The sequence below is a fragment of the Sus scrofa genome, chromosome 16, assembly GCF_054392235.1.
Source record: "Sus scrofa isolate SSC_HxYL_T2T_F1_AM1 chromosome 16, Sscrofa_HxYL_maternal_Yorkshire_Landrace_v2.0, whole genome shotgun sequence".
Lineage (NCBI taxonomy): Eukaryota > Metazoa > Chordata > Mammalia > Artiodactyla > Suidae > Sus > Sus scrofa.
The window spans coordinates 90,399,196-90,414,102 of NC_139398.1; the positions used below are offsets into that span (position 1 = coordinate 90,399,196).

General features: G+C 45.4%; 1 long non-coding RNA gene across 1 annotated transcript; it reads right to left on the reverse strand.

Annotated features, from left to right (window-relative positions):
• Nucleotides 1–231: 231 nt before the first annotated feature.
• On the reverse strand, nt 232–10,425 carry LOC146395717 (uncharacterized). The gene is made up of 2 exons (XR_014830759.1): nt 1,047–10,425; nt 232–956 (listed from the first exon to the last, which is right to left on the reverse strand). It is a non-coding gene; the product is annotated as an uncharacterized LOC146395717 (long non-coding RNA).
• Between the last annotated feature and the right edge of the window lie 4,482 nt (nt 10,426–14,907).

Genomic DNA, 14,907 nt, shown 5'->3' on the forward strand with positions numbered 1-14,907 from the left:
GTGGTGCCAGGAGGGGTCCCTCCCTTCTCCGCCTCTGCCTTTGCATCTTCCTCCCGAGGCCACTGTCTGCTAAGGACACGGTCACATGGGACTGTGTCCGTCAGTGGCCCCTCTTGACCCCTTCCTGTCTGCAGGCTGCAGGATGCTAGGGCCGGTGAGCTCGCCACAGGGTGCTTCCCTCCGCACCTGAAAGTAGTGCCCAAATATTCAAACGACAATTAGAGCGAAACATATTTTTAAATAATCGATTAATGAATATATTTTAAATATGGTGGGAAGTTTATGTTTGCAGCTAAAACAAGGGTAAAATGAGCCAAGCTATTTAGAAAATGGGTCTCCAGGATGATGCTGTCTCGGTGCTGCCTAGGTCCTATCTGGGTGCTCTCTGGGTGCTGTCAGGGTCCTGTCCAGGTGCTGTCCAAGTGCTGTCCGGGTCCTGTCCGGGTCCTGTCCTGGTGCTGTCTGGGTGCTGTCCGGGTGATATCAGGGTGCTGTCTTGGTGCTGTCTGGATGCTGTCTGGGTGCTGCCTAGGTCCTATCTGGGTGCTGTCTGGGTGATATCAGGGTGCTGTCTGGGTGCTGTCTGGGTGATATCAGGGTGCTGTCTGAATGCTGTCTGGGTGCTCTCTGGGTGCTATCCGGGTCCTGTCCAGGTGCTGTCTGGGTTCTGCCTGGGTCCTGTCTGGTTCCTGTCTGGTTCCTGTCTGGGGTCTGTGCTGGTGCTGTCTGGGTGCTGTCTGGGTGCTGTCTGGGTGCTGTCTGGGTGCTATCCAGGTCCTGTCCAGGTGCTGTCTGGGTGCTGCCTAGGTCCTATTTGGGTGCTGTCTGGGTTCTGTCTGGGTGCTGTCCAGATGCTGTCTGGGTGCCCTCACATCCCCTTCAACCTGTCACCCTCCTCAGCACCAGCCTGCTTTGTCTTCATGCCCAGCAGCCTGCACCCTAGTCACAGTCAGAGGCTGCCCACATCCCCAAGACCTGCGCTGCCTCCCCGAACCGGTGGTGGCTGGGAAGTGACAAGGAGGTCTTCTGGGGCAGCCCCTGACCACTGGAGGGATCCCCACACCCTCCGCCCACACCCCAAGACAGCTCTGGGGTCCCTGGAGCTTGCAGAGCTCCCATCTGACTTGTTGGGCACCACACCCTGCGTGGCCCCTCCCTCTCAAGGTCCGACCCCCCAACAGGTTGTCCTGGACGCACTTCTGTCCAGGCCTCCCTCTCCAGGGCTGGCTCAGGGAGAGGCCAGGCTGAAGAACAGGGGTGTTCCTCCTGCAGGGACCGTGCCGGGAGGCAGCCCAGGGGACACGGAAACTCCCCCAGCAAGGGTGCCCCCCACCTCTGCATGCAATCATGGCGTGATTGACAAGCACCTACTGTGCGCAGAGCTCCAAGTCCGCCGTTCTATAGCTGCGAGTGTGTCTGTCTGCAGGCTGAGTGGGGTGGATCCTGCCTGGCTCTCCCCAGCATCTACACAGAGAGCACTCAGTGAGCGCTGGGGTGAGGACGGCCTCAGGGTCGCCCACTCAGGGTGTGAACCCTGGTGACACACGTGTTGCCAGGCAGTCAGCCCTGGGCTGTCCACCTCCCTGCAGCCGCAGCTGCCACTCCTTAAAGAGCACGAAACTTCAGGTTTCAAAACAGGGTCACCCAGAGCAAACAGTGTGCAAGACACTTAACGTTTAACTTTAAAACACCCTCTACCTCTTCCAGCCCTGATCTTACCTAAAAATACATAAAAATAAGTAAGAAAAGCGTTAGGCCATTAGACACTCTAGGAAATTAGTTTAGGGCCTAAATGTCGTAATGAATTGGACTCCAAAACTTAACGGAAGATGTGACTCAAAATCGAAATCAGCAAATCCAATAAAAATCGAATCAACGCTTTTGGTAAGACGAGGCCCCAAAGCCCTTTGACCCGCTCGTGTCCAGGCGAGCCGTGCTAAGGGTCTGTTCAGTTTCTACGTGGCAGCTGCAGCCAGGCGCTCAGGAAACGCCAGAGAAACTCAGGAATCCAGGGCCTGACGGGGTGTCTTCATCCCGCGGAAGGCGGTTTGGTGAGGGGGCAGGACAAGGACACAACCCCCAGGAAGCCCGAGTGTGGCTGCGGCCGCCCGGCCCCCAGGGCGGGTGCACACTGGGTGTACCAGTAGTTTTGCACCTTAGGTGTGAGTGGCTGGCTCTGGGTGTCCCTTCGTTGTCAGGCATTGCTCAAGCTCATGCGAGACTCGATCCAAATCCTTCTGGAAAGCCAAAATGAAGACATTTCAGCACGTTTCTCACTGAAACTTCTCCTCAGCCAATGTTGGACCAGTCCATTGAAACAAATCTTTCCAATGGATGGACCTGGCGTTTCGATCGAATCTGTGGTTTCCTGGGAACGCTTGGCCTTGCTCTGCTTTTGTGGTTGTCCTTTGAGTTTTGTTAATGACCTCGACGGAGCAGGATAACTTCTCATAAACATCACGTGAAGGGAAAGAATTGCGTGGTACGAGGAGACCGTCTGAATAAATTCCCTAATGAAGCCACAGAGGCATCCGTCCACCTGCCCTGCCCTGAGAGGACAGGGAGGGCCCACAAAGCCAGGGCCCAGGGGACTGGAAGAACAAGCTTCAAAAGTGTCTGCGGGGGAGTTCCCACTGTGGCTCAGCACTGACGAACCCGACTGGTATCCACTAGGGCACAGGTTCGATCCCTGGCCTTACTCAGGGGGTTAAGGATCTGGCATTGCTGTGAGCTGTGGCCTAGGTCACAGATGAGGCTCGGATCCCGTGTTGCTGCAGCTGTGGTGTAGGCCAGCAGCTGCGGTTCCAATTCAACCCCTGGCTTGGGAACGTCCATATGCTGCAGGTGGGGCCCTAAAAAAAAGAAAGAAAGAAAGAAAGAAAGAAAGAAAGAAAGAAAGAAAGAAAGAAAGAAAGAAACTTTTAGTGATGCCTGTGTATATTAAGCTTCATATTCAGGTTTGGTTTTGTGCGGCTTTACTTTTCTAACTGCGGCAAAGTTTCCTTAGATGGTCTTAAATGGAGAGCTATAGGACCTTTCGAAATAATAAGCGTTTCTTTATTATCATACAAAGAACTCCAAAGACTGTAATCAAAATGTGTCTTGAAAAAGGAAAATGCCATTACCAGAAAATTCGGCAGCCAAAACAAAATCAGCTTCTTTGCCCTCAAACAAACGTGCAGGACCAGACATCCTGACCCAGTGGCAGGAGCCGGCCACCATCTGATGATTAACCAGGCACAATAGCCGGGCAGCCCCCCCAGACCCGGCCGAGGACGCCGCTCCGCACCGGTGGGGCTCCCAGCACTGCCCACCCCCACGATGAGTGGCGACTCCAGCCGGGGAGGGGGGGGGAAATCACACATGAATCTGAGTTTGCGTCTCATTTCTCCAGGGGTATTTGTACAAAACAAGGAGTCAATGAAGCACCCAGGGTGACTTCCCAGGATCTTTGAAAGCAAATCCACACCGCGGCAGGCGCGCACGCAGCCGAGATGCCCTTAGCTGCAAGTCTGGGACGCTCTCCCGCCATCTGGCAGCCTCATTCTTCGGCAGACCCCAAATCGCAGCCTGTGGGAGGAAGTTAATGATTAAATGTTGTATAATAACCTAGGTGCGGGCGCAAGGACCTGCCGCTATCTGCCCCCATCTACCGCACAGTTAACTGCCTTTGATCTTATCTCCTGGCAGATAGGGAGCTGAAATAATCACCATTTAAATATATTAGGTTGTTTGACATAGGTACTACACACGAGGAAATCAATAATGATTATACAATCGCCAGCTACAGTGTAAACGGCACACCACAAAGGCTTTACCGGCCGAGATAACATCTCAGAAATCCTGCGGAGAGTCAATAGCCATTAGGTCTCCAAAGGGCCACTTGAACTTGTGTGTGGGGGTGTGTGCACAGAGCCGGGCTACCCAGGGGTGAGGGGTCCCAAAATAGGTGGGGTTCAAAGGAAGACAGAGGAATGACGAGAAGAATCCGGTCTCCAGCGCGGCCAAGGCTTGCTCAACTTCTGAGACCCTGAGTATCTTCAGATTCGGTTTCTGTTCAAGCTGGGAAGAGCCCTTTGCGTTTTGCCCAATTGCAGAAAAATCCCAACAGCGAAAGAGGCCATGGACCCTCACAGCGAAATTCAAATGTCTCAAACACGGATGACAACCCAGGCGCTGGCATCAAGCAGGACCGCTTCAAGCTTCGGTTTGATGCCTCCCTCAGCTGGGCCGGAGGAGCGAAGCCAGAGGAGACGAAGCCTGAGCGAAGCGCAGGATTTTCTCCAAGGCCCTTCCATCCTGCCATGGTCCAAAATGAATTTTCACCGCTGAGTCAGGTGGGAAGGAAAATTATTTTTCACCCAGGAACGTAGCTGCTAGAGCTCCTGAAACCTGGACACCTGTGTTGGCATCGGACAGTTGACCTGTGTCAAGGAGGCTCGGCCAATGCTGACAAATTAAAAAATGGATTCGGTGAAATGCAGACAGTTATCAGCTTTCCAGGCTCTTCTGCGCCGACGAGGAGCCACGATGAACAATGCGCTGGCTGAGTCCTCACAGCCAGGCCCCAAGTGCCCGGGGCCGATCCGGTTGAGGTGCGGATCCCTCTGTGCTGTCCCGGCGCCGGTCCACGGGAGCAGCCTTCCGACGGCAGTCAGGACGCCGAGGCGACGGGCCCCCCTCCGCGAGGGCCATCGAGAGGCGTCGTGAACAGGGCCACTTCTTTTTCTGTTTACACCCACCAGGGCTGAAAGCCTGGCACGCCGAAATCCTAAGCAAACACTCCAGGATGAAGAGAAAAGTCCAGCAAAACGAGAATGTCGCCATTCTCGTCCTCTTATGAAATCAAAAGCTCGTGGAAGGGACACGGCCGTGGCTCTACAACCCTTCCCCGCTGCCCTCGCCAACCTCGCTGTGGAACTGACGGCTTAGGCTTTTCTTTGTAATCAGGGGATGCCGCGCCCTCGGTCCCCTGCCCCACCCCATCATTCCACCTAATGGCTTTAAAGGGAAAGCAAATTACTTGTCTTCCCAGCCAGCACTTGACACTTTTATGGGTCATTTGTAATGAAGCTATTCTCCGGCTTTAATGGAGACCTTGATTCTGGCCCGAGTGAATAATTGTCGCAAGGTGATTAATTAAATATTCACCACCCCCGATAAAATGGATCAACATATTACATTACACTGCTCCAAAAGTTATTTTATTTCTTCATGCGACATCACATTCTATGCATTTAAACAAGCTTTAAACTGGAGCCATATAATTTACTGCATATTAATTATACATACATACTGACAAAAGTCAGAAAAAGGGTTTTACACTTTTTTTAACTCTGTAAAATGTGCCACCACGACGACGACGACAAGTCCTGTCTCGGTGAGAAGTCCTGTCTCGGGAAGGAAACGCCTTACTGACACCTGCTTCTCCCGTGTGGACAGGGCAGTCGCCTGTGTCGGCAGAGGTTTTAAGTTCTGCAAACATTAGCTTTATCTGAAATCAATTTCCAAGGCAAAAAGTAAGGTGATTGGTATATAAAGTTTTGGGGGGTTTTTTTTGGTTGGCCATCCCTGCAGCACACGGAAGTTCCTAGGCCAGGGATAGAATCCGAGGCACACCTGCAGCAGGGCTGGGTCCTTCACCCACTGCACTGCAGCGGGAACTCCAGTCTTGGCTTTTCAAACACCCTTCCAGGCCAAGAGCCAGTAGAGAACTTCCTGATCCCTCTCGAGAAACTCCTGAGGAGCACAGCAGGCAGGAGGGGGGTTGAGAGGGAAGGCCTGGGCGGAGAACTGCACTGGAACACAGACCCGGCTGGGCCTCCATCACCGCCAGGCTCCCATTAACTCTCGTTCTTTGAAGTCTGAGTAAATGACTTAGAAAAATCTTCCCAGAAGATCCCTCCACCCCCCGCCCCAGGGTCCCAGCCTCGCCTGTCACGGAGGAAGGTAAATGCAGAGAAGATTACATACGAATTGAACCCCTGATTTCAAGGGTTGAACATCATTTCAGGGACGTGCTACGAGGCTCAGTAATTGAGCCAGATGTTGTTGCCAACAAGGCGTCCATGGGATGAGGTGGGCTGTGGCAAAGCCTAGGAAAATAAAGACAGGGGAGATATGAATACCACAGACAGAACACACTGACCGAACACGCGACACGGTAGGCGTCTGCCCAGCGCACAGAGGCTCCGCGCCACTGGGAACCAACAGAGACGCTGAAGGTGAGCTGATGCATCGGACACCTGCTGCCGCAGAAGCCCCCTGGACCAAACGCAGCATGGAGTCCACACGCAGACTTTCTAGAAGGCCTGAGCAGCGCCTCCTTGAATGTAGATTACCGACTTCACTGAAGTGCTCAAACAGCACCCCCCTTTTTCCAGGCTGTTAAAATGTCACTGAATGAAAATAGCAGGTACAAAAAAAGGATGCGCCCCCCCCAAAATAATATTTCAACACGAACAAACTTGCTCTTTGCAGACTTGATGGCATGGATCTGCCTGGTCAAGATGATTTCGGCAGCAGCTACAGGAATGAATCCCACAAAGGGACTAAGTTTAATCATCCAATCCCAGACTGTATTGATTTGGGGACTACTTGCAATGACTATATAAATAAGCCATTTCTTTGCAACTATCTACAGCCGGTCATGAACCCAAAACCTTCACAACCTGGTCCAAAGTGAATTATGCCCTGGAGAAATAAATTAATAAAACTAACACAGCCGGGCTCCTCCACCAACTTATTTTCACGTTTCAAGAGCTTAAAAATATAAAATCAATAATCATTTAGTCATAAGGGTAAATGAAGCGACATAACATCAAAGTATACCCTTTAGCCATTCAAGTCATCCTGGGTAATTTATCTCATCAAAAGGCAGTGGTAATAATCCTTTCCACTCGGAGACAAGCTGCCACACAGCTGCTGTATTATCCTAGAGTAAACAAGTTGGGAGAAAATATTAAAAATCAATATCTGTTTCCTTCTATCAGACCAGATGGCATCCATCATAAATCCGGCCCCGTAAAGTGTTCTTGGAGCTGGGTGCCCAGAGTGAGGAAGACGACGGAATTAACAACATAAAACGAAGCTCTGCTCAGTGGGGAGTGACAGCTGGATTTCTTTTAAAAATGCAGTATTTTACAATTGCAAAATTTTTGCTGAAATTATAATTATGGGGAAAAAAATCTATCGTAGCCATAGGGCACAGGGAGGAAGCAATTACCAGCCCTGTGAAGTGAAAATGCAAACGGCAGCTTTCAATAGTTCCTGCAAGTAGTCCCAGTTATTTGATTGATTGATTGGGTCATTCTTTCATTCATTCTTGCAGCCTGATGTCTTCAGTGGTGATGTTCAGGCACTGGCCCCTCCACCTGGAGAAGTTACCGTGTTGTCACCTCGCTGTCACCCGCCCCCCCCACGTTCGCTCCCAAGACACTATGCAGTTTCGACCAGCCTTTTCGGATCGCATGGCCAGAGCAGGAATAGCCGAGGTGCTGAATCTCAGCAAAGTCTGTCCCCCAAGATGGGGGCGGGGGGAGCTGCGTGATCCGGGGCCACAGCAGTGTGACTTTTCCCTTGACACACTGGGATGTGGGGCACCCTGACTGGGCCGGGAGCTGGGGCATCATGACCGCAGCCTGAGGCCTCTGCCTGGCGTGGACCAGGGGTGTGCTGGAGACAATACCGGACAGGCCCTTCCAAAGAGCGAAAACACAACAGCCCTCAAACGCAATCACGGTTCAGGACTGATCGACTCAAGTCTTTGCAAATCTGGTTTCAGCCGCCTCCACGCTGATAAACCATTCTTAGCTCACATAACCCATTGCAGACCGAATCGTTTTCCTAAATTCTGACACACGCCCCACCCCTACCCCGCAGCCTAGAATGTGACTCTTTGGTGATGGGCCCTTTTAATATAATAAACAGGTGACTGTCAAGTGAGGTCAGAAAGGCGAGCCTGACTCACCAGGGCTGGTGTCCTAACGAGAGGAGAAGATAGATACCGAGGGTGCTGTCTGCAGCCACAGAGAGAGGCGTCCATGGAAACACTGCAGTTGGCACCCTGGGCTGGGACCAGCAGCCTTACAACTGTGCGAAAGTAAAGTCCCGCTGTGTAAGATGCTCCACCTGCGATATTGTGTTAGGGCCGCCCCGGCAAACATACACATCATCCTCGTAATTAACCACACTTTCAGCTCAGAATAACTGCTTCCTGAGTGTGACGGTTTTATGCACAAGAGAGGTTCATAAAGAGGGTCCTTATGTAACTGAAGAAGTAACCCCTTGAAGGGACCCCCAAATAAATCTCTTCCGGAGGGAGTCCTACTTTATGTCAGTTTATGGGATGACACCCATATTTTATTCTATAGTAAAAGCTTTCTCTCTCTCTGTCCCAGTAGCTGAAATGTCCTCAGGCCCGTTGTTCCCATCTTTAACGACACACTCACATTAAGGGCGCTATTCAGGTATCTCTGACAGGTGATCACAGCCTCCTGGTTCAGATCTTGACACCTGGTATTTGTAAACAAGAACTGAGATAAAATCAGGTTGTGGGAGAACCCTCATCGTCACTGATTTATTGGAAGTTGCTATTTAATCAAAAGCCCTTAATCATTTTCCCACATATTCCCATTCAGAGATTCAGTATTCATCACCTATGTGAGATTTTGAAGCTGCGTTTTTAAAAATCTAGATACAAGCCCTTAGATTTTCCTAGCAAATGTGACCTTAGGCTTCACTCTTCGCTTGAGCTTAAGGAACGTTCTCTGTGGGTCTTGGCTCTTTGGTGGTGAGTTTCCTGCTATTTGAATGAGATACAAGGTCATTCCAGAGAGAGTGGAGGGCAGAGCGCACAGAACATCTGGAACCGCGATGCCCACTGACGCAGAGCCGAGACCTCCACGGAATTCCACAGGTTCCCCCTCCCTCTGCCTGCGGGTGTTCCGAGGTCTCCTACGGGCCTGCAGCTGCACAGGCTAAGGCAGAGCAGGTGGAGGAACCACTGCCTTGCACGGGGTCAGAAAGTAAGAGGACGCTTCATGATTCCAAAACATGCCAAGTTCGAAGCACATTACAAACCACAAACTACAGCCAAAGTCTAAAGCAGAGTGCTGTATTAGAAGCCTTCACTCTAAAAGGAGCTCCCACCATGGCCCAGGCCTTAATAAACCCGACTAGCATCCATGAGGACACAGGGTCGAACCCTAGCCTCGCTCAGTGGATTAAGGATCCGGCGTTGCCGTGAGCTGTGGTGTAGGTTGCAGATGCGGCTCAGATCCTTCATTGCCATGGCTGTGGTGTAGGCGGGTGGCCATAGCTCCCATTCAACCCATAAATTCCATATGCTGCAGGTGTGGCCCTACAAAGAAAAACAGAACAAAACAAAACAAAAACTAAATTGGGCACTTTCTTGTACAAAGTGCTGGGAGTAGGATGCTATCTGTAAAATGATTTCATGCTTCAACTGTAACTTTTCTTTCATAGAAATGAAGAGCTGAGCTCTTGTTATCTTCTTGGTTCAGAACCAAAAATAAATATATGGGTTTTTGAGCGTTGAATTATCAGTTCTCTGAAATATCACATTAGCTCTCACATAACACTATTCATCAAATCATCTAATGGATTACAAATGAGACTCACTTGGGGAAAGTCACCGAAGCCCAGGGAACGCCACCCCAGAGCCTGACGCATAGCGTCTCTCACCAAGACGGCTGTGAAGGTGGACCATACATCACAACTGCCGCCAAGCTGAGGCCATCCATCACGGGAGCCTTCCGTGGGCCCCCAAGCCGATGATGCTCAGGACCTTTCTTTTAGGAACCATTTAATCATTGACACACTTCTCAATGGGTATTAAGGGAATGAACTCTTTAAATCCCTGTGGTTGCTAAGAGACTGATAGTCAACATATGAAATTTTTCATCTATATCAGATATGTTCTTTTTTTTTTTTTTTGATGGCAGACAGGATCTTGAGATCTGCCGAGAGGCTTAAAATATGATTTGTATGGGGAAAAATTATACAATTTCATAAATGCTAGGCCCTTTTTTCTATAAACGATTCTTTTCAAGTCTAATTTACTAATGAACTTCCAGCATACACATTCTGGCTAATTACCATTATTTACTTTTATTTAGTGATTGACTATTTGACAGGGGAAATATCTACGTGCTGGCTAAGATTTTTCTATGTATGTCTTTCTTTCCTGCTTAGCTTAGACTAAGATATTTCCTAAGCCAGATTTGAGAACATGAATGAGATGGATAAATAATAAGAATAACAGCCATTTCTAAAACTGCAGCCATAAGGAAAAACAAATCTAAATAAACCTGTATATTTTTTAATTGATTCATTGGTCAAATACCAATCTTCTGCATCATCACCATTATCACCTCACCACCACCATCACCATTACCTCCACCTCCACCACCACCACCACCACCATCAACAGCACCTCTACCACCGTCACCTCCACCATCATCACCACCATCATCACATCATCACCACCACCACCACCACCACCACCATCACCATCAATCAACATCACCTCCACCACCAGCACCATCACCATCACCATCACCTCCACCATCGTCACCACCATTATCAACATCATCTCCACCACCACCACCATCACCATCACCATCAATCAACATCACCTCGACCACCACCACCATCACCATCACCATCACCAACAGCACCTCTACCACCATCACCTCCACCATCGTCACCACCATTATCAACATCATCACCACCACCACCACCACCATCACCATCAATCAACATCACCTCCACCACCTCCACCATCATCACCACATTATCAACATCATCACCACAACCACCACCACCATCACCACCACCATCACCATCACCTCCACCATCATCACCACCATTATCACATCACCTCCACCACCACCACCACCATCACCATCACCTCCACCATCATCACCACCATTATCACATCACCACCACCATCACCATCAACATCACCATCAACATCACCACCAGCACCATCACCAGACTCAGATGGTACATCTAGTGGAGCTGAAGAAACCATGTCTTAAAATCTTATGCCTTCTAATCTTGTATTTCCTCTTAATTATAAACTATAAGATTAATTAAGGCACATATATTCACATACTACAGTAGCATCACATCTTCTTCCTATGAAATTTAGCATATATTTAACACCAAATAAGTATATATTTTTACATACAAACACATGCATTTTTTATTTTGGTCACCTATTTATATTATAATAAACTTTCTACGTTGTGCTTTCTCACTCTACACCTAATAAAAATCCATCCAAGAGCCAAATGAAACTTTCAGAGATAAGAAGTCAATATCTGAAATTAAAAAAAAAAAACAATCAATGGTGGATTCAGCAGGTTAAGTACCTCAAGAAATTATAATTTGGAAAGTAGAGGGAAATTGGAGGGGACATCCAGCAAGGAAGGAAAAGAGAAAAAGACTTCTAAAATAAGACATGTGACATTATCACATTTATTATTTGGCATAAGTTTATGAGTGTATAATCAAATAGATATATTTAAGACAGAATATTTGGAAATAATTTTGAAATTAAAAAATACATATGTCTTTGACTAAGAAATCCCATACCTGAGACCCTATCACACAGAAATAAAAGTACATAAGAATATACGTACAAAGATGTTTGCTGCAGGATCACTGCAAATAGAAAACAACTAGAAACAGTATAGTGCCTTTAATTAGGGAAATGAGTGAATAAATTATGGTATTCTACTTTCATGTCATGGAGTACAATGAAATCATCAAAAAGAATGAGATCAAGCTATACACTGCAGAAGTAAAGCTTAGGGAACTTAAAGATGTAGCAATCTAATGTATTCAAGAAGAGGTACCAGGAGGAGGAAATAAGACTTTTTAAAAGACTGGCATCTTGGTAACCTGGGGAAAATATCAAACAATCTAATATAAGTACATTTGGAGTCCCTGAAGGAGGAAAGGGCTAGAAACATATTTGAATAAATAGTGATTGATATTTTACCAAACTGATGAAAACTCTGAACACGGAGATGGAAGAAACCTATCCAAGCCCTATCAGGATAAGTGCAAAGAAAACTGCACAAGGAATACACAGACTTCTCTTCAGAAGCAATGAGGCCAGAAGATAATGAAAAAACCTATAATTAAGTGTCCAGGGAATCATCTTTCACAAGTAGGGCAAAATAAAGATTTCTCCAGATAAATAAAATCTGAAAGAATTGATGGCCTATAAGCAACATTAATAGAAAAACTTCCATGGTGAAGTTACACAATGCCCGATGGGAACTTGGATCTACATAAAAGGAATAAAGAATTCTGGAAATGGTAAATATATAGATAAATATTGAAATAGTCTCAATTTCAATATGCAACATTGAAATTGAATATTGAATTTTTAAAGGATAATTGACTAATTAAAGCAAAATGTAATATAATATGTGCTTTATACCATAGGTATTAATAAAATATATAACATTGGCAAATGGAAGCATATTCTTATAAAGGTCTCATATTATGTATTAGAAATATAATATTTAAAGGCAGATTCTATTGAATTAGAGTGGCATATTGTAAACTCAAAAAGTCACTAAAGGTATATAATTAAAAAGAGTGAGCCAATAATAGAGATAAAGAAAAATGATAAAAATTCTCAATCTAAAACAGGCAGAAAAAGTTGAACAAGAAAAGTGACAGATGGGACGAATAGCAATAAGGTAGATGCACGTCACCTCATAACAATAATTACATTAAATATAAGAGAGCTAAAGTCACCAGTTAAAAGACAGAGATTGTTAGTCTTGATAGACAAGACCCAACTATGTATGTCTATAAGAAATAAGCTGCGAGTATAGACACAGAGCTACATTAAAATAAAAGAATGGGAAAGAGTATACAATGCAAACTCTAATCCTAAGAGCACTCAACTGACTGTCTTGGTATTGGACAATGCAGATTTAGGACTATGGGTATTATTATGAACACAGAAAAGTATCACATAATGATAATACTGTCAATTAATCAAGAAAATAAAGGAATTGTAAATTTGTATAAACCTAATAACAATGCATTGAAATTCATGAGGCAAAAAACTGATCAAGTGAAGAAATAGACAAAGATTGTTGGTAATATTAACATGGTTTTCTGAGCACTCGCTCGAACAAGCAGACAGAAAATCACTAAGAACATAGAAGACCTAAACAATACAATCAACCAACTTTAATAAATTGATCTTTACAGCCTACTCTATCTTGGGATAGCAGAAATCATACCCCATAAGTGAATCTAAAATTTCTCCCAAATGGACCATATAATGGACCATGGGGTAAGTTTCAATAAATTTAGGAGGGATAAAATTATACTTCATCTAATATGATGACATTAAATTTTAAATAAACAATAAGAATACATTTATGAAAATCCCAAATACTTGGAAATTTAGCAAAATAACTTTAAATAACCCAATGGTCAAAGAAGAGCAAGCACAAAGGAAAGTTAGAAAATATTTTTAACTAAACAAAAATGAAAACCCATTTTTTCAAGCTTTAGCGAAAGGAAGTGCCTAGAAGGGAATTTATCACATTAAATGTTTGTGTTAGAAAAGATGAAAAGTCTAAAACAGTCTAAACCTCCATCTTCAGAAGCTCAGCAACAATTAAAAAAAGACCATCAATGTAAGGCCAAAATAAGAGAAGGAAGAAAATAAAGACCAGAGCTAAAGCCAATGAAATATAAAAAGGAAAAATCAATGAAACCAAAAATTTGTTCTTTGAAAAAATCAATAAAATTCATAAATCTCCAGTAGACTGAACAAGAGAAAAGGAGAAGATAAAACACACCAATATCAAGAATCAAAAAGGGCACATCTCAACAGATTCCACAAATATAAAAAAGACGATAAGGAAATATTATAAAAAGATTTATGCCAATACATTCAATCACTTACATGAAATGGAGACATCTCTTGAAAGGTATTCATTGCAAGAAAGCATAGAAAATCTGAATTGTTCTGTATCTATCTAAAAGTTATATTTACAATTTAAAACCTTCCCATAAAGAAAATTCTAGGCCCACATGACTTTGATGTTAAAATTTATCAACATTTTGAGATGAAATAATACACACAATCTTTCAGAAAACAGGGGGAGGGGAATTCTTCACAATACATTTTGTGGGACCAGAACTGCTGGGATACCAAGATACCACAACCATACAAAAAGGTAAGAAAACAAAACTACTAAAACCCATCATGAGAAAAAGGATGACCATTCCTTTACAAAATATGAGCAAATTAAAAGAAACTACAAAAAGAAAATACATTTTGACCAAATGGCATTCATCTAAAAAATTTAAGCTGAACATAATATTTAAAAGTCAGCATAATTCACTGCATTCATAAAACAAATAAGAGAAACTACATGGTTACTTCCACAGATGGAGAAAATGCTCTTGACCGAAGTCCACACCCGCTCATGACTAAAAACTCCACGAAGGGAAGCAGGGGCCATCCTCGACCTCAAAACCCACCTGCACATCACCCACAGTTTACATCACATTCGAAGATGAAGGACCACACGCCTTCCTCTTAGGACCAGCACAGGGCAAGGACGTCTGGTCCCACCACTTCGGTCAGCACTGTATCAGAGGATCTGCTAGTGAAATAAGACAAGAAAAAGAGGCAAAAGTCGTGCAAATGGCAAAAAAAAAAGAAAGAAAGAAAGAAAGAAAGAAAGAAAGAAAGTCCACTCGTCCTCATTTGTAGATAACAAAAGGTTGTATGTTGTAAATCCCAAGAAACCTATAAAAGTTTCTCGAATTAAGAAATGAATTTAGTAAGGCAATATAATAAAAAGTCAATATACAATAATTAATTATATGTTT